Source organism: Eurosta solidaginis, chromosome 3 (assembly GCF_040869045.1).
Source record: "Eurosta solidaginis isolate ZX-2024a chromosome 3, ASM4086904v1, whole genome shotgun sequence".
In the NCBI taxonomy this organism is placed as follows: Eukaryota; Metazoa; Arthropoda; class Insecta; order Diptera; family Tephritidae; genus Eurosta; species Eurosta solidaginis.
Window position 1 is genome coordinate 118,829,952 of NC_090321.1, and position 27,354 is coordinate 118,857,305.

The window sequence follows — 27,354 nt, forward strand, 5'->3', positions numbered from 1 at the left end:
GTTAAAACAAACTTCTGGTAACACTACGGACTCAATCAGTCTATGTGAGGGCCTCATGGACCGGCCAGTTCAACCTACCTACCTACGTGGACGTCGGGTTTTGGGATCAAGACCAGAACAACCTGTCCGATGCAACCATCCCTTACACGAGGCACACTGAACAGAGTATGACCGTCCTAAAAAGACCCGGATTGGATTCGATGCCTACCCGGAGTAAGAGAATATGGAGCAGTCCTGCTGCAAGGAGCTGCTGGGAGGATGATAATTTGTGGGAGGGACGCAACAAATTAAATGGGGTCACACTGAAATGACAGTCCTTGGTCGGGAAAAATCCAGAGTCGCTCCGGTACATAGAACCGACTGTCTTGGGAAGCGCCTAACAGACATCTCATTGATGAGCCAACCCCGCCTAGGGACTTAAGGAGTCATCTCTGTAGGCATTTTGAGAAAATACGGCACCTGAGAACTCAGCCGTATGAAGCAAAAAAATACAAGCAGGTCCTTGGTGAACTCCACAAACAGGCGTCGGACCTTTATGCCGGGGAACAGTAGTCAAAACTTGCTGAAGAGGAACGCATACTCCCCAGGGAAACGCGAGTTGCTCTGGCTCAACTTCGTTCTGGATACTGTAACAGGTTAAACTCATACATATCCAGAATCAACCCCGACATACAAAAGGTATGCCCCGCTTGCAATGTGTCGAAACAGCAAGTTTCCTTGGACTCCTGTTAGAGGATATTGATGACAATTTGTGATCGGTGGCAGCTATTAAGTGGGGCGAAACATTGCTTCAACAACAACATAACACTCCCCAGGGCCTTCGGGGAGTGTCTTTATCGTTAATACAACAACTACAACGCGTAGCATGCAAACGGCAGCCCAGATGCTTTGTAAGTAGTAATGAGCGTGTATTTTATTTGAGGATTTTATTTTAGATTGGCAACATCGGTAAAACGGTACGGTTGTGTTTATTTCTGCTCCTTGAATTTTACATTTTAAAATGGTAAAACTATATTCAAATACTTCTTAAGAATAAATAATGTGTGAGACAGAGACTCAAAAAGCGGAAGCAGAAGTTGGTTTCAAGAATATTATACCAAATAAAGTTTGATTTTTTAAATTTAATATATTTGCGAGAAAGTGACTCTAAATAAAGAAAGCAAAACGCATACACTTACAAAGTTTGATACATATATATACATATATTCATTCTATATAAAAAATGGAGAGTAAATGCGACAAGTGCAAAAGTACAATACGAGGAGAAGTGTCAAAAATTCGTTGCGAAGGGGTATGTGGGAGATATTATCATTTAGCACCAAAATGCTCTGGCATAGACCAATACAGTGTTAATAAATTAGACGAATGTGAAATGCTTAGATTTATGTGTAATGATTGTGTGCAGTATGTGCATAACGTAGATGACATTCTAAAAGATATGCAGATGGTAGTGAGCAAAAATGGCAAACAACTATCTGAGTACAGGAATGAATTTGATAATGCTCTCAAGAAACATGAAAGAGAAATAAAGCAAGTTTTAAAAGCAGTGGAAGTTGCATTTAGCGACAGAATTAAGGCAATGCAAAAAGCGCAAGAATCATGCGAAAAGAGTGTTGTAGAAGTGAACAAAATACGGGAAATTGCTGAAGGCTTCAAGCGAAGCAGCGAGCAGGTCTGTGATGAGTTGAAAACAAACAAGGATGACAATAAGAAAATGATTGAAGAAATAAGTAAAGAGAATAAAAAAATGTGCAATGAAATAAAGAAAAATGTTAATAGTGTTGAAGCCAAAGTGTCATACGCAGCGATAACAAAAAATGATGGACAAAAAAAAGAAGTGTTACCAGACATTAGAAAGAATCATCCCCTAATTGTCAAGCCGAATAAAAAGTGTAGGTTGGGAACGTTGCCGAGTATATGATGCAGTGCAGGTATTGTGTTGTTTTAAATGCAAAGGCTTCAATCACAAAGCGGCTGACTGCAAGGAAAAGGAAGTATGCACAAAATGCTTGGGTGAGCATAAGCATACACAATGCATAAAGGATGCAGTAAACAAGTGCATTAACTGCATACGAGCAAACAAGCAGCTGAATCTAGGACTTGACGAAAACCATGATACTCTGGATAGAACTTGTCCCGTATACCAACAAAAGCTAGATGCAAGGAAAAGGAAAGTTCTTTATTAGCAACCAAAGAAAATCCTTACAGCAGCGCAAAAGTCAAAATATTCAAATCGAGATAGCAATATATACAACTTGGAATGCATTTATCTTAATATTAGTAGTATCATAGCAAATAAAATCGAGCTGGAACGTCTTATTGAAATAAGAAGACCAAGTATTGTGTTATGTACGGAAACGTGTACAACAGAACATATCTTGGATTCTGAACTTAGTATTCCGACATACAAATGCATTCGTTGCGACTCTCAAAGTAGGCACACTGGCGGTGTTGTCATGTATGTGAATGAAAATATACAATTTAGCATAGTTTGTAATAAAGCTATCAACATGAATGTGTGGTGCATTATTGTAAAAATAAACAAATGCGCGTTAAAATGGAAAATCGGTGTACTATATCACTCACCAAGTAGCAGTGACTCCACCTTTATTACTTATCTAAATGAAATCATCACTGAACATCTCAAGGAGGCGGATAATAATTTAATAATTGGTGATTTTAATATCAATGTAAATGTATCGTCAACATACTCAAACCAGCTAACAAGTTTATTTGCACAAATGGCAATGATACAAAGGATAAACTTCGACACAAGGATAACAGAGTACTCGTCTACAAGAATTGATTTGCTATTCAGTAACAATGATAAAGTTAAAGCAGTAAATATAGGTGAACATCGCATTTCTGACCATGAGACAATCCACTTCGAAGTGCCAACAACAAAGCTTTGTAAAATGAGAAGGTATGCTACTGTTACATGTTGGGAGTACTATAGTGCTGAAAATCTTTTAACTTTGCTACGAACATGCGATTTCAGCTTTATGTCAATTTCCGGAGTAGAAACTAAAACTAAAGCCCTAAACGAAGTTTTAACTGTGACTATGCAAGCACTGACTTATATAAAGAGGACCCAAATACAGATAAGAAATAAGTGGTACGACCGAGAATTAACAAACCTGCATAAAAGAAAAATAGAATCTTATAAAACTGCTCGAAATACTGGATTTTGGGACGAATATAACGTCATTAAGAAAATATATAAAAGAACCATAATTTATAAAAAAAAGAAATACATGGAAGATAGAGTAAATCATAACAATGGCGATATGAAACGTATGTGGAAGTGTCTAAAAGACCTCGTCGAGCTTAATGATGTTAAAAAACATATCACTAAAATTGTAATTAACGGTGAATGCCTGGAAAATGAATATGATATAGCTAATGCCCTAAATAACTTTTTTATACAAAGTATTGTTGAAATTAATGATAGCATCGAAGAAATTGTAAATGGGGATGAAATAAGCGCAAATCATAGTAATCCATTTGAAACATTTAAATTTACTGACATTGTAGTGGACGATATTATTATTATCACAAAATCACTTAAAAACAAATATGGCGGCGACAAGCTTTTATCGGAGGGTGTCGTTAAAGATGCCATGACATATACTGCTAATTTCTACAAAGACATAATTAACGAATCCTTAAACAGCGGTATTGTACCTAGTTACTGGAAAATTTCAACAATAATACCTGTTGAAAAAGTAAAAAATACAATGAAACCCGAGGAACTAAGTCCAATTAACACGTTACCTACAGATGAAAAAATTATGGAGACAGTGGTGAAGGATCAACTTGTGGCATACTTAGAGAAGCACAATGTGATTATCCCAGAACAATCGGGATTCAGGAAGAGCCATTCTTGTGAAACAGCGTTGAATATGGTAATTGCAGATTGGAAAGAAGACATGGCGGACAAAAAATTTACGGTGTCTGTCTTCTTGGATTTAAAACGGGCTTTTGAAACTGTCGATAGATCTGAGCTATTGGACGTTATGTTTAAAATTGGTATAAGAGGAAAGGCTTTGGAATGGTTCCGGAGTTATTTGGGTGACAGAAAACAGAGAACGATAATTGGAAAGGAGGTTTCATCAGTGGTGGATGTTAACATTGGTTTACCACAAGGCTCGGTCTTGGCGCCAATATTGTTTACATTGTATATCAATGATATCAAAAGATGCTTAAAATATTGTAAAATACGTCTATTTGCGGATGATGCATTGCTTATCATAAGTAAAAAATATGCAGAATGTGCCATGCTGAAAGTACAAGAAGACCTGGACTCGCTATACAAATGGTTATGCCTTAGAAAACTGAAATTAAATGTCGAAAAAACTAAGTTCATGATATTTTGTAAAAACACTAATATCATAAGTAACAATAGTTTAAATAATATTACGCTGAAGGTAAAAAACATGGAAATCCAAAGAGTAGACAAAATTAAGTATTTAGGAGTTTTGATTGATGATAATCTAAATTTTGGAGAGCATGTAACTTATCTGGAAAGGAAAATTGCACAGAAAATAGGCTTCATGTATAGAACATGTAAACATATCAGTCAAAGTCATAAAATATTGGTATATCGTTCAATTATTGAACCACACTTTATTTATTGTCCTACTATTCTGCTATTAAGTAATGATATATATATTAAGAAACTTCAAATACAGCAAAACAAGGCAATGCGATTTATTTTAAAATGTCCTCCAAGAACGCCAAAAATTGTAATGCTCAATAGATTAAACTGGCTTAGTATTAAACAGTCAGTTAGTTATTTCACATTGAAATTTATACACCAACTTAGGTTAGGAATGTTACCGAATTACCTGAGTAGTAAAATACATTATAATCATGAAATCCACAATTATGGAACAAGAAATTGCAATAATATAAGACTGCCTAGAATAAGAACTCAGTTCGCCAAAAGGTCTCTTGAATATATAGGGTATAAAATGTATAATGAGTTACCTTCTGATTTGAAAGACTGTGAAAATATTAGTAAGTTCAAAGAAAAATTGTTTTTATATTGTACGTCACTAAATGTGTCATAAGTATTTATGTTTAATCTCTTATTTTAACCTAAACTAGGTCTTAAAGACCGTAATAATAAATAAATAAAAAAATAAATAAAAAAAAATATTACGTAGATCCTGATCAAACATCACACCCAAGATTTTTGGGTGTAAGACAGTCAATGCCATCGACGTGGATGTTAAATTTGGTCGACATTTAGCGCGTTCATGTTGTAAATAAGGTCGCCGATGATATGGTCAGTGGCAATGTCAGGTTTCGCAGGGCGAAGAAACTGTGGAGATCAGGGAGATAGCTGTTTATTTTATTGCAAAGCTTATCGATGTATGGGCCGGGGCCTGTGGCCATTATTGTGCAGTCATCGGCGTAGGAAACGATAGTGACTCCTTCTGGTGGTGAATGTAGCTTCGATATGTAGAAGTTAAACAGATGTGGGGATAGGACACCACCCTGTGGTACACCATGTTTAATTCTTCTTGGTTTGGATGCTATGTTCTTGAATTGCACCGATGCTTGCCGACCAGACAGATAATTTGCGGTCCACCTTTTGAGACTTGAGGGAAGGGAGGACCTTTCCAGGTCGTGCAGTAACCTGCCGTGGTTGACCATGTAAAAAGCTTTTGCAAGGTCTAATGCAACGAGTACTGTCCTATGGTGGAGGTCTACAGTCTACCCCTGTTGTAAATATTTACCAAACGGATAAATAATAGTTGTTAGAGGAATACTCCTGGCTAAGCTTATTATTTTATCTTCGTATCAGTTTGGATGGGGGAACCACTTCAACACCAACAACAAATATCTCGATCAAGACACGTCATTTGACAGCCCATCCTACAATTTTGGATGCGGATTAGTGGGATCGATAGCAATTTTACGGAAACGCTTTTATGCATTGACGGATTTCGGCCAATTAAATCCCCTTGTATACAAAGTTTTTTCGTGAGGGTCAACACCTGTTTGGGATCAAACATTAATCCGCGCAAACACCTTTCTACACATTTATACACATCGGGTAACGTAAATGTACAACATTGAAAACCCATTTAGTTCATAAACAAAAGTAAGAATGTTACGGTCGTATGTTAAATATAAGCTGTGGTAATCATTTACAAGGGTAGACTGCTAAAACCCGAAATGCAGTAAGCACCAAGAAAAATCAATAAAGTTCGGTAACGTTTTAGAAGACGGTGCACCACCTAACCACCTAATTGTTAAATAAATATAATAAAGTTCAAAGCCATGATGTGTCATCAAATTTTTTTCGGCGTTATGGAGCAATTAATGTATTTAAAATACATTGCAGTTATTGATTAGCTGCAAACTATATATATGTTATTACAACTATGTATAAACAAAAATCCGCCCTTGCTAGCTCAAGATGGTAAGAATTAATCACAGCTTACCTGACTGTGCTCGACAAATTTAGCTAAACTGCAATTTCAATATGCTCTCTGTCCAATTAATTAAGCACAAAAGTTTCATAAATATTTCAATTTTTCAGCAAAATAAATATCTATATTTTATAACAAAGCGTACCAATTGGCAGAAATTGATTTTTCCAAATGACAGTTATATACTAAACAATCTTCACATTACTATCAAGGTTACCACTTTCCGTTATTCGTACTTAATATGGTCTGTTTCAAACCGGGCTACCATTTTTTCAAATTTAGAAGCTTTTAGTAAGTAAAAACATTTTTGGTACTTTTCTTTATAGCATACCTCGACCTCGAGATTTTGGCATCTAAAAGAATTTAAAGCTTAATCTTGCAAGTTTTATCATACAAAATTAAATCTCGAAACGTAGAAAATTTAAGTTAAATCTTCAATCACCTGCTCAATCATTACAATATTTCCGGTATGCCAACCTACAAATCACATGTCATGTAATTTTTTGATAGGAAAATGTTTTAAGGTAGAAATATCTTAAGGTATGAGCAGTTTTTAAATTCATGGATGACAGTTGTTTTTCGAAGATTTAAAGCTAAGATTTTTATTGCTAAACGTGATTAAAATAAAAAATATTTAATATAACATTCAGGAATGTTTTTGCTTTATAGTAAAAGTAAAAAAGACTGCGTTTAGTTAGAAAATATAAAATTTTTTTGTGACTGTAAAACTTCACAAAAATTTAAACTGTGCATGCGGTCCCACTTCATAGCTTTTTCAATGCGAAAAAATTAAACGTCAAATAAAATTGAGGTGGAGGCAGTGCAGGTTATTATGTGAGATTTAATACATCTCTACCGTTAAAGCCCTAGGTGCAAATATTATCATTATTATTATCGTTTCGAACCTTGAATCCTTTATCAATAGGCCGATAAAACAAAAGTAATTGTTAGTAAACCAAGAGCACTTGACAAATGTCAAACAAAGTAATTGGCAATAAACAAATCCAATATTATCGGTGTTTTGCAACAGATGGCGCAACGCTGATTTAATATAGTTGGTAAAAGGGGAGTAGAAGTAGCAATGTATCAATCAAATAAACCACCGCTGTATAGCTAAATGTTTAGCGCAACGTGCCTAAAGCGCATTGGTGATGAAAGCTTAGCACCCTTCGAAATGGATCTATCTGCGCAGCTATGGCAGGTTGTCTGAAAAAAATATCTGCTTACTATTCCAAAAACCAAATAAAATTTTTCAATTATAGAAAAATTAAAAAAACAATAATCATTACAAAAAATTATTGTTCTAGCCTTGAGCTCGTTTCGAACCTTGAATCCTCTTTCAAGAGGCCGATAAAACAAAAAGTAAACCAAGAACACTTGGGAAATGTCAAACAAAGTAATTGACAATAAACAAATCCAACATTATCAAAGTCTTGAAACAGATGGCGCAACTCTGATTTAATATAGTTGGTAAAAGGAGAATAGAAGTAACAATTTATCAGTCAAGCAAAGTAATTGGCAATAAACAAATCCAATATTATCGGTGTTTTGCAACAGATGGCGCAACGCTGATTTAATATAGTTGGTAAAAGAGGAATAGAAGTAGCAATGTATCAATTAAATAAACCAAAGCTGTATAGCTAAATGGTTAGAGCGGCGTGCCTAAAGCGTACTGATGATGAAGGGTTAGCATCCTTCGAAATGGATCTATCTGCGCAGCTATGGCAGTTTGTATGAACAAATTTTCTACTTTCTATTCAAAAAACAAATTATAATGTTTCAATTATAGAAAAATTAAAAAAACATTAATCATTACAAAAACTTATTCTTCTGGCCTTGAACTCGTTTCGAACCTTGAATCCTTTATCAATAGGCCGATAAAACAAAAACAATTGTTAGTAAACCAAGAGCACTTGGGATGTGTCAAACAAGTAAAAAATCCAACATTATAAGAGTCTTGCAACAGATGGCGCAACGCTGATTTAATATAGTTGGTAAAAGAGGAATAGAAGTAGCAATTTATAAGTCAAATAAACCACCTTTGTATAGCTAAATGGTTAGCGCAGCGTGCCTAAAGCGTACTGATGATGAAGGCTTAGCACCCTTCGAAATGGATCTATCTGCGCAGCTATGGCAGGTTGTCTGAAAAAATTTTCTACTTACTATTCCAAAAACAAAATAAAATTTTTCATTTATAGAAAAATTAAAAAAAAATAATCATTACAAAAACTTATTGTTATGGCCTTGAGCTCGTTTCGAACCTTGAATTCTTTATCAATAGGCCGATAAAAGTGGCGTGAAAACGAACGGTCGTGTTTAATTTTGCTCCTTGAATTTTATATTGAAAAATTGTAAAACCCCATAAAAATATTAGATAACATAATCTAATGTAAGAGATAGAGACTCAGGAAACTAATTTCGAAGTTATTTGTGACATTAAATAAAATAAAGTCTAAATTAATCAATTTTTAATATAAATAAGACATACACATTTGCACCTGCATTAGTGGCTACATGCATATGTACATATGTATGCAAGTTACTTAAACCAAAATGGAAAAGTGCGACAAGTGCAAAAGTTCGATACATGGAGAAGTGGCCAATATACGATGTGAAGGGGTGTGTGGTAAATATTACCACCTGACCTAATGCTCTGGGTTGGACCAATACAGCATTAATAAACTGCAAGAATGTGAAATGCTAAGATTTATGTGTACTGACTGTGTACAGTATGTACATAATGTAGATGACATATTAAAAGACATGCAAATGGTAGTGAAGCAAAATGGGCAACAACTACAAGAATATAGAAGTGAAATTGACAATGCACTTAGAAAGAACGAAAAAGAAATAAAGCATCTTCTACAAGCGGTGGAAACAGCTTTCAGTGAAAGAATTAGAGCTATGCAAAAAGCGCAAGAATCGTGTGAAAAAAGTGTAAAAGAGGTTAATAAAATACGGGAAATAGCAGAAGGCTTTAAGCGAAGCAGTGAACAGGTATGTGTCGAATTAAAAACTAACAAAGATGACAATAAGAAAATGATTGAAGCAATAAGCAGCGAAAACAAAAAAATGTGCAATGAACTGAAGCAGAATGTCAATAATGTTGAAGCAAAAATATCGTATGCGAACATAACAAAAAGCAGTAAACAAAAAAAAGAAGCGTTGCCAGAGATAAAAAAAATCATCCACTAATAGTGAAACCGAGAAAAAAACAAGATGCGGAAAGGACAAAAAATGACCTTAATTCAAAAGTAGACCCTAAAGAGCTGCAAATAACGAATATAGTTACTAGGCAAAGCGGAGTAGTGATAGTTGAAAGTAAAAATGATCAAGAACGAGATAAAATTAAAAATGCCATCGAGACTAATCTTGGAAATACCTATGAGGTCAAGATCCCTAAGAAAGTGAAACCGACAGTTGTTGTATCGGGTATAAATTATAAATATGGTAGTGAAGAACTGACGCAGAGAATTAAACGACAAAATGCGTGTCTTTCTGAAACGGACATTGAAATTATAAAACTGTATGAAAAGAAAAAGGGTTCGAATGTGTATTACAACACAGTACTGGAAGTGGACGTAGAGGCTTTCACGAATATATTAGCTGCAGAAAGGATAAATGTAGGCTGGGAACGGAGCAGAGTGTATGATGCAGTCCAAGTACTTAGTTGTTTTAAATACAAAGGCTTTCATCATAAGGCCAGTGACTGTAAAAAAGGGAAGTGTGCACAAAATGTCTTGGTAAACACAAACATACCCAATGCGATAAGGAACCAGTCAGGAAATGTATCAACTTACTTACTTACTTAATTGGCGCTTAACCGTCTAAACGGTTATGGCCGTCCAACAAGGCGCGCCAGTCGCTCCTTCGCTCCGCCAACCGGCGCCAATTGGTCACACCAAGGGAGTTTAAATCGTTTTCCACCTGGTCCTTCCAACGGAGTGGGGGCCGCCCTCTACCTCTGCTTCCATAGGCGGGTTCCGATAGGAACACTTTCTTGGCCGGAGCATCATCTTTCATTCGCATAACATGGCCTATAATGTATCAACTGTATGAGGGCAAATAAGGAACTGAATATTGGGCTTGATGATAACCATGATACTATGGATAGAGCATGGCCTGTATATCAGCAAAAATTATCCGCAAGGAAAATAAAGATTGTTTATTAGCAACCAAAGCGTAAAAAGTACAAAAATCGAAGTAGTGGGGTGCATAGCTTAGAATGTATATATCTCAATATTTGTAGTATAACAGCAAACAAAATTGAACTGGAGAGGCTTGTCGAAATAAAAAACCAAACATTGTACTATGCGCAGAAACATGCACAACTGATCTTATAATGGATACCGAATTAAATATTCCGACATACAAATGTATTCGTTGCGATTCCCATAGTAGACATACGGGTGGTGTTTTGATGTATGTTATAATTGTAATGTTTTGCGTATAGCTTTAATGATGATACGTGCATGCACGCCTTCCTCAACATATGGCTAATAGTGAAACCGAGAAAAAAACAAGATGCGGAAAGGACAAAAAATGACCTTAATTCAAAAGTAGACCCTAAAGAGCTGCAAATAACGAATATAGTTACTAGGCAAAGCGGAGTAGTGATAGTTGAAAGTAAAAATGATCAAGAACGAGATAAAATTAAAAATGCCATCGAGACTAATCTTGGAAATACCTATGAGGTCAAGATCCCTAAGAAAGTGAAACCGACAGTTGTTGTATCGGGTATAAATTATAAATATGGTAGTGAAGAACTGACGCAGAGAATTAAACGACAAAATGCGTGTCTTTCTGAAACGGACATTGAAATTATAAAACTGTATGAAAAGAAAAAGGGTTCGAATGTGTATTACAACACAGTACTGGAAGTGGACGTAGAGGCTTTCACGAATATATTAGCTGCAGAAAGGATAAATGTAGGCTGGGAACGGAGCAGAGTGTATGATGCAGTCCAAGTACTTAGTTGTTTTAAATGCAAAGGCTTTCATCATAAGGCCAGTGACTGTAAAGAAAGGGAAGTGTGCACAAAATGTCTTGGTGAACACAAACATACCCAATGCGATAAGGAACCAGTCAGGAAATGTATCAACTTACTTACTTACTTAATTGGCGCTTAACCGTCTAAACGGTTATGGCCGTCCAACAAGGCGCGCCAGTCGCTCCTTCGCTCCGCCAACCGGCGCCAATTGGTCACACCAAGGGAGTTTAAATCGTTTTCCACCTGGTCCTTCCAACGGAGTGGGGGCCGCCCTCTACCTCTGCTTCCATAGGCGGGTTCCGATAGGAACACTTTCTTGGCCGGAGCATCATCTTTCATTCGCATAACATGGCCTATAATGTATCAACTGTATGAGGGCAAATAAGGAACTGAATATTGGGCTTGATGATAACCATGATACTATGGATAGAGCATGGCCTGTATATCAGCAAAAATTATCCGCAAGGAAAATAAAGATTGTTTATTAGCAACCAAAGCGTAAAAAGTACAAAAATCGAAGTAGTGGGGTGCATAGCTTAGAATGTATATATCTCAATATTTGTAGTATAACAGCAAACAAAATTGAACTGGAGAGGCTTGTCGAAATAAAAAACCAAACATTGTACTATGCGCAGAAACATGCACAACTGATCTTATAATGGATACCGAATTAAATATTCCGACATACAAATGTATTCGTTGCGATTCCCATAGTAGACATACGGGTGGTGTTTTGATGTATGTTATAATTGTAATGTTTTGCGTATAGCTTTAATGATGATACGTGCATGCACGCCTTCCTCAACATATGGCTTAACTTGTTTTAAGATTTCACATGCTTAAAGTACTACTGAAGTGGTGCCATCGCCGACCTGATAAGAGAAACATTTTTATTCTACACATTCTAATATAACAAAAAACTTACCTCAGCATTTTGAGATTTGCCGATGTCGACTAGAGTTTTACGGCTGGATGCCCAATATCCAATAGTTTCATAATGGTTGCCCCATCATTTGAAATTGTGGCCCTACCACTGGAATCAACAATACGTTTGTCCATACTGTGTGAACCCAATGTAGTGCGTACAGCGTCCACAATTAAATGCGAGGCATTGATGTTGGATATAAGTTGAGGTTCTACCTTGAGAGCTATCGGTACCCAATACAAGTTCAGACCGCTCATATTTATCGACACGCTTTCCGGTGTGGCCCAAATGTGGGAAATATTCAGTTGGCACTGTTGAGAAAAAATATGGATCAATGAACACAAGTAAAAGTGAAAGGGTTTTTTTACCATCTGTTGTTAATTTACACATTAGACATTGGAAACGACGACCAGCATTTACCAACTGCATATAAGCCTTGCAACGATTACATCTAATTGGACCCATTTCACCAAAATTTACAATGGGTGGCTCATATTCACCCTCAACCGTGCGTGCCATTGGTGAGATTGTAAGTGTAAAGGACAAAGCTGCTGTTTTTAATAAATCAGCTGTTGGAGGTATGCAATAAAAAAAGGCCTGCAAACGAGAAAGATCAATGTAATTGCCAAACAAAAAATTAATTGCGAATATCAATACCTAACGTAACGTGGCGAGGAGTTACCCTGATCTTGTACCACATATTTTTTGGTCACCAATGGTGGTTGTGGAGACCTGGCAGCCCAGATGAAAGTAAACGCAATGACAACACTGGAAACAATGACAGTGTGTATCTACTGTTTGCGATCAAATAAAGTCAATTAATAAACTCTTAAATATTGTCGTTATACTGATGTATTATTTTATATTGGACACCACCGGTCATTACATTGGCGACGAGGTAAACATAAAAAACAAAAAACTAGCAACTCTTTGTGAGTGCAGGTAGTCACACATGTACCCTGCAAAAATCGTTGGATCATGTGTTCCACTGGAGTACTTACCATTATACTCCACTGTAATGCAGCAATGGACCAACTCATGTTTCTACACGATGTTTCTACATGATCGGCTTACAATATGATCATTGCTCGTTTTTTACGATTGTCATCACTACACGATGTTTATTGGGCTGTGGGTACTCCATGGATTACTCTGATGTAATGCGGAGCTGGAGTATATGGTCCGGGCCTAGGACATCACAATGTTAATTGGAACATATTTTTGTATGAATTGTGATTAATTTTGGAGAACTCGGTTGGTCCATAGCGAGTACTCCATACATGCATGCATGGAGTACTCGCGATTTTTGCAGGGGTACATATCCATATAAATGTTCATATCAACATATGTACATTTGTGTGTGCATGTTTGAATGCAAGAATGTTCTGTGACCTAAAATATGATAAAAAGTGCTAATGGAGTTTCGTTTCAGAAAACGCATAAGCAAGTCATTTCGAATAAAATGCAGATCTCTTGAAAAGGGACGAATGCGAATTGACGAAAGTGTCGTAAGTGAAATGTAAATTTATGTTATTAATGGAAAAGAAACGCAAAGTGTTAGTGTTGTTTTTTCAGAAGCACACTAGCAAGTCAATGCAAAGCATGCGTGGAAAAAGACTTCCATGAAAAAAACACATAAACGAGAAAAGACAAAGCAAATACAATATAAGTATTTTGAAGCACTGAATTGCTGCCTGCAAATACAATTATCTATGTAAAAACAAAAACATAAACAGGAAAAGACAAAGCAAAAAACAATATATTTGAAGCTTTGTGCTGCTGTTTGCAAATACAAATATAATTTCGCCGCGGTAAGAAGATATTGGTATTTCAGGGTGATGATGAATTCAACAGACATATTACCATTTATGTTTGAGACAATTGATAAATATTTAATTCGAATTGAATTGGAGAAATGGTATCGGGCTTTTAGATTGTATCTGGAAGCAGAAGAAATCAAAAATTCGATAAAGAAACGGAATAAGCTATTGCACCTACGTGGCATACAACTCCAAGAATTAATATATAACATTCCTGGTGCGTTGATAGAGCCGACTACGAAGGAAGATGTGTTTGAAATTATAGTTAAAAAACTAAACGTATATTTTTCGTCCAAAAGAAACTCAACGTTTGAGCATCATTTCTTTCGATCACTACAACCCGAAAGTGGCGAAAATTTAAGTCATTTTATTTTACGGTTGAGAAATCAGGTAAACAAATGTCAGTTTGGGCAAACTAAAGAAGAGGTTATCAATTATAACCTGAAGGAAAAATTGATAGATGCTTGGGCTCCAAAAGATCTTAAAAAACGATTATTAGAGAAAGAATATTCACTTGATGAGGTAAAGAATATTCACGATATGAGCAAATCAACAGTCAATCGGGTGAAATGACAACGGCTCCTACTTGTTCTGGCATTTACAAAATTTCATCTTCTGAAACAAATAAACACACTGGTCAAGAGTGTAGCAGATGTGGACAGCAGGGTCATCTCACTAACAATGTAAGATGCCCAGCGAAAAGCGCGAAGTGTAATAAATGCAGTTTTGTTGGACATTTCGCGCGTATGTGTCGCACAAGAAGCAATAAATGTAAACTAGATTCCATCAACAAAAATGCTAAGAGAGCAAAGTCCGGTACATCGAATGTAAAATGTATTTCAGTTGCAGAAAATTTTGAGCAAGAAACAAAAGATAGCGATGTACAAACTTTTGATTGTTTTAAAATTATGCTAGAGGATGGCTCAATTTCTAATATGGATGAGAAAATAGAGTGTTACATTGGGGGTCATAAAATATCGATGCTCATTGATTCCGGATCTCAGTTTAATTTACTCAGTGAGGATGACTGGGAAATTTTAAACAGGCGGAAAGCAACTATGTGGAACACGAGAACAGATTCACGAATTTTCTTTTAATTCGTGCATACGTTGGGAACGACTTGCTAAAAGTTAAAGTTGTTTTTGAGTCAGTTATTTGAGTACAGATTACATCAGACTTGATTTCTACCTTTTACGTGATTGAAAACGGTAGACAATCTTTGTTAGGTAGGGATACTGCTATTAAACTTAATGTGTTGAAGCTAGATTTTGGGGTGAACCAAATACACGAAATACATTCCTTTCCAAAAATTAAAGATATCAAAATCTTGTTAACAATAGACGACTCTATTAAGCCAGTTCAGCAACCGCTTAGAAGAACCCCAGCAGCATTGGAAGACAAAGTTGAAGCGAAGTTGAATTAAGCTTTAGCGCAAGACATTATCGAGCCGGTAGTGGGACCGAGTGCATGGGTGTCTCCTGTGGTTATTATGCATAAAGAAAATGGAGATCTACGCATATGCATTGACATGAGGAGAGCAAACCAAGCCATTCTGAGGGAGAATTACCCCTTCCCACATTTGATTCCTTTATGACCAGACTGAAAGATGCCAAATATTTTACAAGTCAAGGTATAGATCCTGACCCTGGGAAAATAGATACTATTTTGCAATTTCGAGCACCATCAAACAAGGAAGAAATTCGAAGTTTTTTGGGGTTAGTAACTTATCTTGTCAAGTTCATTCCAGACTTAGGCGACGTCACAGAACCTCTTAGAAGATTGACTAAAAAAGACGCGAAATTTGTGTGGGGCCCACTTCAAAATGATTCATTTCAACAATTGAAACAGAGGCTTGCTATGTTACCAACATTCACGACAATATAAAATTGATACACCTTAAAGTCGTTTAAACAATATATGTATTGTTTTGTCTTTATTAAAATAAAAATAAAAAAGCAAAACAATTATTTCGACACATACGTAGTGTCTTCATCAGTGTTTTGCTTTTTTATTTTTATTTTAATAAAGACAAAAACAATAAATATATTGTTTATACGACTTTAAGGTGTATCAATTTTATATTGTCGTGTGTGTGAGTCGTTTACCGCTCTAAACTAACTATTTAGTTACCAACATTGTCGTATTTCAAATCGAAGAGTCGTACCAACTCATTGCAGACGCTAGTCCAGTAGCTTTGGGAGCGGTGCTTCTTCAATTTGAGAATGAAAGCCCACAGGTAATATCGTTTGCTAGTAAAATCTTATCTGAAACCGAACGACGGTATTCACAAACTGAAAAGGAAAGCCTAGCTTTAGTATGGGCCGTCGAAAGATTTTATTACTACCTAGCAGGAATTGAGTTTGAGCTAGCTACAGACCACAAGCCGTTGGAAACGATTTTTAAACCGACATCAAAGCCTCCAGCACGTATCGAGAGATGGGTCCTACGGCTCCAATCATTTAAGTTCAAAGTTGTGTAGCGCCCAGGTAAAACAAATATTGCTGATTCGTTTTCCAGACTCTGTAACGGTAAGTCCGAAAATTTTGATAAGGGCTGCGAACACCACATAAGCACAATTATTGAGAAATCCATACCGCCGGCGTTGACCATTTTGGAAATAGTGCGCGAAAATTATTTAGATCCGGATCTTTTGTATGCAATAAGCAGAGTAAAGAACGATAACAAAAGCAAATATTTTCCATACAGGTTCGAACTATGTACTTTAGGAAATATTCTATTGAGAGGAACTAAAATAGTAAACCCATCTAATTTGAGGTCCAGGGTATTAGAATTAGCACATGAAGGGCGCCCAGGAGAAACTGTAATGAAGCGACGAGTCCGATCTAAGTTATGGTGGCCCTTAGTCGATCGAGATGTCGAGAAGTTTGTGAAACGCTGTCATGAATGTTTATTAGTATCACGACCAAATCCACCTGTCCCAATGAACAGGCGCACTCTACCAGAAGGACCTTGGCTATGCTTAGCCATGGATCTGTTGGGACCGTTGCCGAGTCATGAATATATATTTGTTGTAATTGATTATTACTCGAGATATCATGAGTTGAAATTTGTGGGAAAAATTACATCCACGGTAATAATTGATATTTTAGAAGAGATGTTCTCGAGACCGCTATTAATGGACGCCAGTTTGTCGGCGATGAATTTTAAAGATTCTGATGACGTCTCCACCTTATTGGCCACAAGCTAATGGCGAAGTGGAAAATATGATTCGTTCAATTCTTAAGCGATTGCAGATTGCTCACTCGAGGGGAGTAGATTATAAAAAGGAGATACAAAAGTTCATTCTAATGTATAATATCACTCCTCATGGGACTACTGGTAAATCACCATCGGAGTTATTATTCAAAAGACGGCTGAGAGATAAAATACCATCAATTCATGACATTAAGGAGAACATTTTGGTTGAAGAGGTTAAAGACAGGGACATGCTGAACAAAGAAAAGGGGACACGAATCAAGGAGCAAAAGACAGCGAAATTCGGATCGGCGATAAGGTCCTTCTTCGTAATGTTCTGTTTCCAAATAAGCTGACGACTAATTTTGATAGTGTGGAATATGAGGTTATAGACCGTAGTGGAAACGATGTTGTAATTCGTGGTAATGGCAAAGTCTTCCGGCGAAACATAAGTCACGTGAAAAGAATTCCTGTCCTTGATTCGGCAACTACCAAGTTTTCGGAACCGGAAGCCCCAGCCCCATCTTCTACAGCAACGAATTATGAACCAGGAAATATTAATCCAAAAAGAATTTTGAAATTGAAAAACAAGGGAGGGGTGTGGAGACCTGGCAGCCCAGATGAAAATAAACGCAATGGCAACACTGGAAACGATTGGCAGCTGAGATATACTAAAATGGCGTTTTCTGATATATTCATTCGTGTGTATCTACTGTTTGCGATCAAATAAAGTCAATTAATAAAATCTTAAATATTGTCCTTATACAGATGTATTATTTTATATTGGACACCACCGGCCATTACTTTGGTAATAAACCCCGTTCATTAGTAATAAAAGCACCACCAGCGCTATTTTGATTTTCAACGATAACCCTTATCGGATTAGGCATCTGATTGGGATCTAAACGGCGTCTGGCTACTGTTGCGGCTGTTGATATATACCAGTACCAGGTGCAGGTGGTTGCTAAAGAAAATAATACAAAAATAATCATCAGTAATATTTGAAATATATTAGATGTATTGGCATACATTATAACCATGATGTCCGGGTATTGGGGGTTGACCCGGCATGGGTGGCTGACTGGGCATTGGCGCCTGTCCACGTTGTGTTGGTGGCATCATTTGACCCATGTAACCACCTGGTGCACTTGGTTGTTGTAGAGGATAGCGTGGATGTTGAGGTTGTGGAGGGCAACCAGGTGGACCAGATTGTGGTGGATAGCCCAACTTTTGTGGCATTGGCAGATAGGTTGTTGCTGCTGCTGTCGTGCCATTGCATAAAAAATGACTTTTCGTTTGAACTTCGGAAATAGCTTTCACAACAGTGGACTTACCGTGTCCAATCCTGCCAATATTGATTGTTGCCTGACGTGAAATTACCTATGGGGACAAATTTTCGATATGCTGTAAATAATAGTTTTTTATTAATTCAAATTATATTAAAGCAAATTCTACAATATAACAGATTGAACGATGCAGATTTTGTAGTACCAGTAATGAAAATGAATGAATGATGTGTAGCGATATGGGAAAATGATGTTAGATTTCCCTGAAAACGGCTTTTCCCATATCGCATTAAAACTTACTTGATTTTTGCTCCTTTGTGGAAAATATAAATGTATTATTAATATAAAATGCAAATACAGTAGCGCACACAACACTTAATTTAAATTTAGTTTTATTATATCCGAAATTATTTGTAAATCAATTTTTATTACTCTGCTGTTGCTGCGCTTGCGGTTTAAAGCTGAAAACAACAAATGGCGGATTCGCAGAAAATTTTTGTGACGTTTGAGGGTACATATCTTGTAAGAAAAGGCAAGCATATATGGATCGGACATTTCAATTAGGCCATCTCATTCTGTCATACTAACAATTGTGGTACAATGTGGGATATTTTGTTGTTGGTCGCCATTTTCAGTCACTAGATTTTTTCTGGGTAAATGGACAATTAATGGTGACTTATAACCATAGCACAATATACAGATAAAACAGCTGATCGAACCTACCTTATGGAAATCAATGTAATCGATTAATGGTGCCATACCATAGCACTAACGCCATAACCACCTTGCAAAAACTCTTCACGTCATTTGACTAGTCATTTTGCGGTTATTGTGACTTTTTGCAGCGATTATATTCATAGTCATTTGTGCATGAGGCGATGCACTTTTGCGACCAAATTTTCCGTTTCGTTCCTATTAATGTTACCGTGCATCCCAGTCTTTTGACAATAAATTTTACTGCGCTTTTACCATTTGTATAACCGCCATATAACTTGAATTTTACCTGCCGATTTACTTTACCTGGAGCAGCCACATGAATAAAATATCAACCAAAAAAATTTTATTTTCAATATTTATTTTTAATTATAATAACCAAACATAACTTATAATATAAACATTTATCTGGTTTTGCATCTTGGAGCCTCATGTGTACATGAAATTGCAACTTAAATTAGTACATTTAATATAAAAAAGTAAAAGTAAATACATTAATAACTACATAAAAAATACATATATTAATTGCTTTGAGCTATATTGCTGCAGCAGCTAACTTTATATTTGGACAATTCAGAAGTGTGCTATATTCATGCAAAATTTGAGTTGTTTCCATGGGTTCGAATAAAAAATTTGATTATTTGAATCAATTTAAATCTACAACTTAGAGCTAAGTAAAAATTTAGATTAGATTTATTCTTTTTTCAGATCAAGAATATTAAAAGGTGTCGTGGAATCCGATTGCTGTCGTAATTGAATTTGAAAGTAATAAACTAAAGTAAAATATGAACTTAAAAATATAGGACTAGTAACTGAGTCAGACTTATGATTGTTCTAAATCTAATCATTCAAGCAATAATTCTGCAAGCCTTAGCAGGAGTATTGATTGGTTTCAAGTCTAATTGCGACAGCGATAGGATCACTACATACCTTATTATATATGTACATGAAATTGCAACTTAAATTAATACAGTTGATATAAAGAAAAGTAAGTATTTTAATAATAAATACTCTCGCTTAATTGGTTTTTGTTTTCTAATTGATATCTTTTCCTGCGCAAGCACATCACTAACCTGTGTTGGCAAAAAATATGGTGATACTGTCTTCGATAGATAGTCGGACGAGCCGCTACTCGGCGAAGTAGAGATGACCGTTGTGTCGTTGGCAGCAGTTACAACAGCAGTTTCTGACTTTGCACCATCCGTACAGTGCGATGAATGCTTCTCTGCTTTTTCCAATTGCTTGGCGCCAGCAATTTTTGTTGTTTGTAAAGCTTCAGCTGTAATGCAAATAAATAGATGGGTTAAAGTGGTTTTCGTATGTTATTCAATAACTCACCCTCTAAACCCATCCAGTTCGTTTGGTGCAATATTTTCAATTTGATGTAACATTTTGATGTCTCGTATATCATGAATATGTATACTATCCATTAGGCAGACAATTAGGTGCGTTCGATTTATTCGTATACTGAGTATATTTGAGCCGTAGACGCAATGGCAGATATTTTGATTCTTTTTGAAGTGTAACATTTGTAAACAGTTGGGTTTCTCTGCTGTCACCATCACCACTAGAGAGCTATTGAATAGATGCTCCGAGTCAAGCTGTGACCAACTTTTCACAGTTATTGAAAAATTGGAGAAAATGCGAAGCCAAAGAAACATTTTATAAAATTTAATAAAATCAGAAAATGATAGTTGTGTTAAAATGGGGTAAAGTATTGTATGTTAAAGTATAGTTTGAATAGGTCACATTCTTCATTCTTAGAAACATGTACGAAAGTGCCTCATAAGATATTAAAAATCCTCAACGCTTTTTTTTGCAATAACTTAAAAAAACTCATATTTAAATTTCTGTTTATAAAAAAAAAAATAAATAAATGTAAGGCGCGATAACCTCCGAAGAGATCTAAGGCCGAGCTTCTCTTCCAATTTGCGTCGTACTCCTCTTGATTTTCCCTACAAATTGGCCGGACGGGACCCACATGTTTTATGCCGACTCCGAACGGCATCTGCAAGGCAGATGAGTTTTCACTGAAAGCTTTTCATGGCAGAAATAGACCCGGAGCGCTTGCCAAACACTGCCGAGGGGCGACCCCGCTTAGAAAAATTGTCTTCTAATTTAAAAACCTTATTTCTAAAATTTTTGATGTTGCTTTGCCCGGGGTGCGAACCCAGGGCATACTGTGTGGTAGGCGGAGCACGCTACCATCACACCACGGTGGCCGCCATTAAATTTCTGTTTAACTTCTACATATCAATAGCTACCTTTACCACCAGAAGGAGTCACTATTGCTTCTACGCCAATGCTATTGTTTCCTACATCGATGAGCTTTGTTATAAAATAAACAGCTATCTCCCCAATCTCTCCCTCACTAGGGTAGGCACCTTGTCGTTGGTGTGAGGGCTTAGCCGATCTGCATAGCACCCGACTATACGGAGCTGTTTAGGACTGGCATCTACGCCGTTTCGCCTCATAGGAGGGCGGCGAGATGTCGGTGACCAAGAACTGCCAACCCCCTAATCCAGGGTGTTATGCGGACCGTCCCTATTGGACGATTTGCAGCCAGGGGATAAATTCGGCTATATTCGAACGGAGCCTTCCCGATTCCGGGCCACCTCGGAAAGTATTGATGGCCTTACCACAGTAAGGAGCGCTGCTATGGCTGACGGTTCTTTCCCCGTATATAATACTGGACCGGCGAGCCCGCCTTGTCGGGCAGGTGGTCATACGACCAAGATGAACGACTCATTGCCAAATTGTAATAAGGAGGATGATAAGAGGAATACTGAGTCGCAAGCCAAGGACGACGAATACGTATTAAGCGATGCGTCGGAATCGGGGAGCGAGAGTAGTGCTGATGCTGATGAATGAACTCCGTGTTGTAAAAGCACACAAATGAAAACGGATTAGAAGAGTGGAGAAGGGTACGGAGCAGAGGCAGTAAAAGAGCTCTCTCGCAGTACCATGCAGCACTAAAAATTGTCCAACGCCTGGGAGCAGTGGTCGACCCAACAGAAGTGGAGATCGAGCGCTTGGAATGGGCCCATGAGGAGGTAGAAGTAGGTCGAAGGCAGTTCAAAAGGTTTGCTGCTAGAAACCCTCGGTTGTGCAACCGGTACGAGGAGGAAGAAGCGTCTAATGGCAGAATGAAGAGGCATCGTTCGACGGAAGGCGACAAGCCTGCTTTCAAGAGGTAGAAAGAACCCAGTCCCGAAGCCGCGAGGCAGGGCAGTCGCATAGACAAGACAAGTAAGACAGTTGGGCCCCAATAGTGAGGTAGCAACTACCTCGAAAGCTGCGAGTCAGGGGGAAGTTCCAACTACGGAAGAGGGAGATAAGCCAAAGGGAGATAACGATAAGACTCCGGCTTTCTCGGAGGTGCTAAAGGGAGTTAAAGCTAAGACTCCGGCCTTCTCGGAGGTGCCAAAGCGAGATAACACTAAAACTCCGGCTTTACCCGAGAAGATGAGTGACGTGGCAAAGCAGTCACAGACTGTGGCGCTGGTTGATCGTAGCAGTCCTTTCAGACAGATGACTATTGAAAGGTGGATATCTGTAGAAAGGGAGCTTATTAGTTTAATGCTTAAGATGATGCGAGAACAACCAAGCCCCCTAAGCCCCTTCCATCCTTTGAATCGCGGGGATGGTATACTGGTGTGAATATGATAGCGTGCAACAACATCACGAGCTTGTGGTGGCTGGAGGAATGGTTCCAAACCTCCAAAGGCAAGGCACGAACGCGCGGTTTGAGGTAGTGGATAAGCCAAATCCCCACGGTACCGAAAGTTAAGGTATGGATACCATGCGTGATGAAGTCGAAAGATACACTGCGACTTCTGCAGAATCAGAATCCGAACATACCGGCACAGGATTGGAAGGTACTTACTGTATCTCGGCCTACCGAGGATGGCCAGTTCTACATCTTCCAAATAAACAAGCAGGCGGAGGATATTTTGCACACGCAGCTTGGCAAAATGTCCTTTGGCACTGGCAAAATTTACATGCGACTCAGGAAAAGAAGTCCTGAGGATAAAACCCCTAACGCGCTAGAGGCGGTCGAAGTCGAAAAGGACATCAAAAGCCTAAGGGGAAAAAAACAGGTGGAGGTCCCCAACGTCACCACGAAGGTGTTAGAAGAGGACCAACCGCCAAATGGTGCTGTGACTCGCACAGAGGAACACCCGGCACAACAGTTACGAGAGGCTGAAGGGGGCGTCGAATACTCTAAACCAAAAGGTGTTGGAGGGGGACAAACAGCCCAATGATGCTGCGAGTACTACAGATAAATCCCCAAGACAGTAAAGTGGCTTCGAGCGAACTCCTCCTAACCCTTGAGGAGAGTTCGTTTGACGTGGCTCTCACCGGGAGGAAAGGTTTCTGGACTTAGTGCGCGCGGATTTGGCATTTACTATGCGCAAACGGAAGGACGGGTGCGAGCTGTAGTAATGGTAAGGAAACAGCTGCATTCAAATATGCTGCGTAATTACACTACTAATGACCTCGTAGTGGTGGCCGCTGAGCAAAAGAATAAGCAGGCATTTATCCTGGCGTCCTGCTACATGGCCCATGCTGCGGAGGTTCCACCGATGGAGTGCAGAAGGCTAGTACAGGAGGAAAGGCGCAAAGGTGGTTGGTCATAGGCGCAGATGCAAATCCGCACCACAATGCGTGGGGAGGAACAGATACGAATGAGAGAGACGAATCTCTATTTTGTTACATCCTGCAAACCAATTTGCAGATAGGCAACAGGGGAAATGTCCCTACATACATTGGTCCAACATCCAGCAATGTTCTGGATATTACATTGAGCTCCGGACGTGATATATCAAGACATGATTGGATGGTTCTTGCTAGACCATCCTTCTCCGGCCATGCGTATATCAGCTTCAGCATCCCCCTAAAGAGGGTAGAGAAGGGAGGAACTTTTATAAACCCTAGGTCAACGAACTGGACTAAATTACAGAAACAGGTAGAAACAAAACTGGGACAACCCCAGTTAGGAACTGGAGGAGTCGAATGAATTCCTAACAAGGACGTTTATGACTGCGTGTAACAAAGCTTGCCCTCTCAGAAGATTCAGAGGAAAAGCAAAGCCGCCATGGTAGAGCAATGAGCTGAGTCTTCTAAGAAGACAGGTAAAAGAAATACTTAAGCTCACGCAGACCGAGGAAAGCGAAGCGTGTCGGGACGAGTACAGGGATCTACAAGCGTGAAATTTCCACGGCGAAGAGAATCTCATAGAAAAGCGTCGACCATATGCCCATAGTAGTATAGCGTCATCAATCACAAGACGAACAGACTACCTGATTCCCTATCTGCGCTTCGAGGGCGATCTTAAAGCCAGAGGCGGACTGTTGGCGCAAGGGTGCTCAAATGGCGGACAAGGCGATACATGTGTATACAGATGGTTCCAAAGTAGTGGAAGGAGTAGGGTCTGCGGTATACTGTGCTGATCCGGAAACAAGCAGATCCTACAGGCTGCCGGATTACTGTAGCGTTTTCCAAGCGGCAGTATTAGCCGTAACCAAAGTACTCATCAGTTTAACGCCTTATAGGTAGTTGGCAAAAGAAACGGCATATACGATCAGGAAGCACTCGAAGGCGATGCCTCCAAACTAACAATCAAAAGCTATAATTATCATTTCACTGACACAAATTTTATGGTTTTTTTCTTCGGCAGTTGGACACAATTTTTCATTATATTACTTATTTAAGGGCTTCGTTCTGTATTCGTCTAGCAATGGTATTCTCTATCATTTTCGTTCGGCCTTTACGTTTCTAACTAACAGGAAGGCAAAAGTAATTGTCAAGTGATAAGTTTCCATCGTTTAACATAGTGCAAATACACTAACGATTCGTCTCTGATACGCAAACGAAAGTTCGTTTCGTAATGAGAATGAGGCCCTAAGATTACATTGTTTTTTTTTTTTTCTTCAATTTGTAATTTGACTTACCAGCAACAACAGAATCATTTTTAATTGTACGCCGCACAATCATTATAGCATCATGTAATGAAGCCCAGTTTCTTCCAAAAATTGTTCGGCACCCGCCACGTAAAAGCAATGTACATATTCTAACATTAACGCAACCTTTAAATAATTATAAATTATGAAAATAAAATCAATGTCAAACCCACTATCAAACCTTGGAAAATGTTGAAATATCATATCAATATCATATCAAAGCTTGGAAAATGTTGAAACGTTCACCACCAACTTGAAGTTCTTCGAAGTAATCACATTGACCTAAAACACTTGAATTAATATCATTAGCTGTAGTCATAACAGCACCACCACAAGCTTTCATTGTACGTTTCAAATCTTCTTCTGGTACACTAAGAGAACATTTCACGATCTGCAAAATACCGTGTACCAACATCACCAATTGGTAGTTTAGATAACACAACATTGGCGTCGTACTTGGCTAGTTTATTGTACATAATACGCCATTCAGCATCAATAATTTTCTGATACTCTTGAACATTATCAATACGTACTTCAGCATTGTCACGCTTGGAATTCAACCAATTCTATATTTAAAATTGCGATTTTATATTTTTTGTATGACGTTGGGTCCACCAAAGAAAAGTACAGCCTCCACAACCATTTTAGAAAAGAAATCTTTTTGTTGATGAATAAGTTTGGAGGACATTGCTGTGGCAGCGCAAACTCCTGTAGGAATGAAAACGGCGACCTTGTAACTGATGTCCAGAGAGTGCTTAGATTATGGAGGGAACACTTCTCTGCTCTCCTAAATGGAGGCAGCAATTCACCGCGCAGAGATGAAGAACCCGATCCCGCAATCGATGATGATGGAATATATGTCCCCCCGCCCGATTATGATGAAGTTAGAATAGCAATAACCAGATTGAAAAACAACAAGGCCGTGGGCGCTGATGGATTGCCTGCGGAGCTATTCAAGTTCGGCGGCAGCTTCTTAGCAAAATATGGGCGGACGAAAGCATGCCCGACGGTTGGAATCTAAGTGTTCTTTGCTCAGTCCACAAGAAGGGGGATACTGCAAAATGCACCAACTATCGTGGAATCAGCCTTCTTAATATCGCATATAAGGTCCCTTCAAGTGTATTGTGCGAAAGGTTGAAGCCCACCGTGAACCGGCTGATTGGACCTTATCAGTGCGGCTTCAGACCTGGTAAATCTACCATCGACCAGATTTTCACAATGCGCCAAATCTTGGAAAAAACCCGTGAAAAGAGAATCGACACACATCACCTCTTCGTCGACTTTAAAGCCGCCTTCGACAGCACGAAAAGGAGCTGCCTATATGCCGCTATGTCTGAATTTGGTTTCGCCGCAAAACTTATACGGCTGTGCAAATTGACGTTGAGCAACACCATCAGCTGTCAAGCGGATCTCTTAGCCCGCATCGGTACAACTGAACCGGATGAAGATGGCTGTAGGGACTTCGGGATCCCGCTGGCCACCTGTGGATTGCTCCTCCATAGCTGGGCCTCGAATCAGCTCAGCAAACGTTGGGCGGATACCACGTCTTGCAGGGTAGCAAGATCTTTCTGGCCGAAAGTGGATGGCAGGAGGTCTGCTGAAATAATTGGGTTCACTAAGGCTCACCTATCAATGGTCATTGGGGTTTTGACAGGGCACTGTCCCATGGGTATCCATGCGGTACGTCTCAATATACTGGAAACTCCATCCTGCTGCAGCTGTATGGAGGATGATGAGGTGGAATCACCAAATCACTTTATGCTTGATTGTCCAGCTTTTGCCAGAATTAGGCGAAAGTACTTCGGTCGCGACTCACTTTGATCTCCCGAGGATATATCCAAAGTTGAGATCGGTATCATTCGGAGCTTTATCGTTGCTACCCAACGATTCTCTAAGTAGCTGGATCTAGGTCACCGTTATTTTTGGTGTATGTGGTATCACAACGGACCTTCGTGTTGTCCAAGTGAGCTATCCTTATCAGGGCAGCTACCACCTAACCTATCCTACCTACCTAACAC

The 27,354-nt window shown here is 38.4% G+C and overlaps 1 protein-coding gene and 1 pseudogene across 5 annotated transcripts in view; both read right to left on the reverse strand.

The window, feature by feature from the left end:
* Positions 1 to 6,638, reverse strand: part of Lis-1 (LisH and WD40 domain-containing Lis-1) — a 761,024-nt gene extending 754,386 nt beyond the window's left edge. For 2 of the 5 annotated variants that reach the window (XM_067772985.1, XM_067772987.1), the window contains exon 1: positions 6,456 to 6,638. The gene's annotated coding sequence lies outside the window, so the exon portion shown is untranslated. The remainder of the gene's footprint in view (positions 1 to 6,455) is intronic. The other 3 variants (XM_067772995.1, XM_067772993.1, XM_067772994.1) reach the window with 2 other exon arrangements.
* Positions 6,639 to 18,289: 11,651 nt separating this feature from the next.
* LOC137245983 (T-complex protein 1 subunit eta-like) lies at positions 18,290 to 26,033 on the reverse strand (annotated as a pseudogene).
* Positions 26,034 to 27,354: the final 1,321 nt, after the last annotated feature.